A 3790-nucleotide genomic window follows, 5' to 3' on the forward strand; every position below is an offset into this window, starting at 1 on the left:
AAGAAAGTTATGTCTCATTCATTCTACTGTCTTCCCTATTCTCATCCTCCCACCCTTCCCTTCATTCCCTTTGTCTAATCTAATGTACTTCTATTCCTCCCCCTGCCCTTATCACGTTAGCATATCAGAGAGAACATTTGGCCTTTGGTTTTCTAGGATTGGTTTATTTCACTTAGCATGATAGTCTCCAGTTCTATCGATTTACCAGCAAATGCCATAATTTCATTCTTTTTTATGTCTGAGTAATATTCCGTTGTGTATATATACCATATTTTCATTATCCATTATCTGTTGAAGGGCACTGAGGTTGGTTCTATAGATTGGCTATTATGAATTGAGCTGCTAAATATTGATGTGGTTGTTTCACTCTAGTATGCTGATTTTAAGTCCTTTGGGTATAAGCTGAGGAGTTGGATAACTGGGTCAAATGGTGGTTCCATTTCAAGTTTTCTGAGGAATCTTTTTCTTTTCTTTTTCTTTTTGTATTTTGCTAATTGCTAGAGATATTGAACAGTTTTTGATATATTTGCTGACCATTCATATTTCTTCTTTTATGAAGTGCTGGCTCAGTTTCTTCGCTCATTTATTTATTGGGTTACTGGGTTTTTTGGTGTTAAGTTTTTAGAGTTATTTTTATATCCTGGAGAATAATGTTCTATCTAAGGTGTAGGTGGCAAAGATTTTCTCCCGTTGTATAGGCTCTATGTTCACGTTCTTGATTGTTTTCTTTGCTATGAAGAAGCTTTTTAGTTTGATATCATCCCATTTATTGATTCTTGATTTTATTTGTTGTGCTTTAGGAGTCTTACTGAGGAAATTAGTTTCCGAGTCAACATGATGGAGATTTGGGTCTACATTTTCTTCTAGTAGGTACAGGGTCCCTGGTCTAATGCCAAGATCCTTGATTCACTTTGAGTTGAGTTTTGTGCAGGGTAAGTAGTTCAATTTCAACCTACTACATATGGATTTTCAGTTTTCCTAGCATCATTTGTTAAAGAGGCTATCTTTTCTCCAATATATGTTTATGGTTTTTGTCTAGTGTGAGATAACTGTATGTGGGTTTATCTCTGTGTCTTCTATTCTGAACCATTCGTCTTCATTTCTGTTTTGGTGCCAACACCTTGTTGTTGTTGTGACTACAGCTCTGCAATATAATTTAAGGTCTGATATTGTGATGCCTCCTGCTTCACTTTTCTCACTAAGGATTTTTGGTTTTTTTTGGCTATTCTGTGCCTCCAAATGAATTTCATGATGGAAAGTATCACCAATATACTAGAACACTTGGAAAACCTTGTTTCAGGCAATGTAGAAAAAATATATAATCTAGAAATAAGGTTGACCATGGGAAAAATGTAAAGAGTGCATGAACAGAAATTTCAAGAAATATGGGATAACATGAAAAGACCAAACTTAAGATTTATCAGAATAGATGAAGGCTCAGAGATTCAAACCAAAAGAATGCACAACCTTTTAAATGAAATAATATCAGAAAATTTCCCAAATCTTAAGAATGAAATGGAACACCAAATACAGGAGGCTTGAGGACCCCAAATATACAAAATTACAACAGACCCACACCAAGGCACATTATTATGAAAATCACTAACATACACAGCAATGACAGAATTTTAAAGGCTGCCAGAGAAAAATGAAATATCACATTTAGATAATCTGGATCTCAGCTGATTTCTCAATCCAGACCCTCAAAGCTGGAAGGTCGTAGAATAATATATACCAATCTCTGAAAGAAAATGGATGACAGCTAAGAATACTATAGCCAGCAAAATTAAGCCTCAGAATTGATGATGAAATAAAAACCTTCCATGATAAACAAAAGTTAAAAGAATTCACAACTAGAAACCTTGCACTATAAAATATTCTCATTAAAATACTTCATGAAGAAGAAATGAAAAATCAAAATGAAAACAAGCAAAGGAAGGAACTATGCTAGAAGAATAGACAATCATAGGGGAAACTAATTCAAATTAAAAACCAGAAATAAATCAAAATTATAGGGAATAAAAATCATTTATCAATAATAACATTAGATGTAAATGACCTAAACTCATCAATCAAAAGATAAAGACTGGCAGATTGGATAAAAAAGCAAGACCCAACAATATGCTGTCTCCAAGAGACTCACCTCATAAGCAAAGACATCCACAGACTGAAGATAAAAGAATGGGGAAAAACATACCATTAACATGGACATAATAAACAAGCAGAAGTTTCTATTCTCATATCAGATAAAATGGACTTCAAGCCAAAGTTAATTATAAGGGACTATGAAGGTCATTTCATACTGCTTAATTGAGTTATATATCAAGATGATATAATAATCATAAATATTTATGCCCCAAACAATGGAACATCTATGTATATCCAGTAAACCCTTCTCAATTTCAAAAATCTAATAGACCACAACACAATAATACTGGGTGACTTTAGCATAACTTTATCACCACTGGTTAGACACTCCAAATAAAAACTAAATTAAGAAGCTATGGAACTAATGAAGCAATTAATAAATTAGACTTAACAGATATATAGAATATTTCATCCATCAAGAACTGAATACACTTTCTTCTCAGCAGCACATGGATCCTTCTCTAAAATAGACCATATATTGGGCCACAAAGCAATTCTTAGCAAGTATTTAGCAGGTTTAGAGTGAAAAATCATGAGACTGGAGGAGTAAGCAGTCTGCCTTAGCTGAATCAGAGACTGTTTGACTCATTAAACAGATCTGAAAAAAACAAAAAACCTGTTTACCTGAGCTTATCAATTATCCATGGAGAGCCCAACCAGGAGCCATTTTGGGATTCCAGTATGGTGGAGCCCACAGAAACTGGAAACCCAGATCCATGAGTATGAAGTTAGCTCTGTGTGGACCTGTCTGAGCCTAGAAAATATGAGAAAAGTCAGAAATTGGGTATATTTCACCCAGGGGCAGTAGAGGGCGGGGTATGGGACACACAGGTTAAAGAGGCTCCAGAGAGGCTCTACTTAGATTCATGAGACCTGCAATTAGTGGGGACTGACGGGGCTGGCTCTAACAGGTTGGAAGGTTGGAAAAGAGAGTGTAAAAAAACAGCCTCTATCTCAGAGCAAAGCCTGTCCAAGGAAGGGACATGACCTTTGTCCTTGGAAAGACCTACAGAGCACTCCTAAGCACATTCCTACCCTGCTAAATTGCTTATCTACAAACAACAGGAGAGATCTGCTGCCAGGTGTCCCTGACTCAGTCAGGCTAGGTGGAGATCCATAGCAACCCCCTAGCAGCCACCAATCAGCATGAGACAGGGAAATACCTGGGATGCCAGATGACCCTCCCAGTAGTTTATGGTGTTGGGAAACCCTGTAGTTCAGCACGAACACCCCTCTTGGCTTAAACAATCAGTTCAAATGAATCCCCCTTTTGTAGTAACCAATCACCCCTTCCCAACTTGTTCCCGCCAGTGAATGGGCTAATCATGTTTTAGAGTTGTTTGATTTTCCCGTGGTATGTGATGATTTGCTAAGAGATGCTATGATGTATGTGGGGTCCCTGCCTTCCCCAAAGAATGTATAAAACTGCTGCAAACCCTGGGCTCGGGGCCTCTCAGCGTCACCAGTTGCTGTGTGCACGCAGAGGACCGAGCTAGCTTGGTGGTCTTTTGGGGGTCCTGAATTCGAGCATATGGGGGCTCATCCGGGATCCCCGTTATAAGCCTACCCAGACACCCTGACCAAGAGATGATGAAAACCCAGCCGGTAAGTAAAGGCATTGCCGATCTGTAAGTTTCTGTAC

This window comes from Marmota flaviventris, chromosome 13 (genome assembly GCF_047511675.1).
Source record: "Marmota flaviventris isolate mMarFla1 chromosome 13, mMarFla1.hap1, whole genome shotgun sequence".
In the NCBI taxonomy this organism is placed as follows: Eukaryota; Metazoa; Chordata; class Mammalia; order Rodentia; family Sciuridae; genus Marmota; species Marmota flaviventris.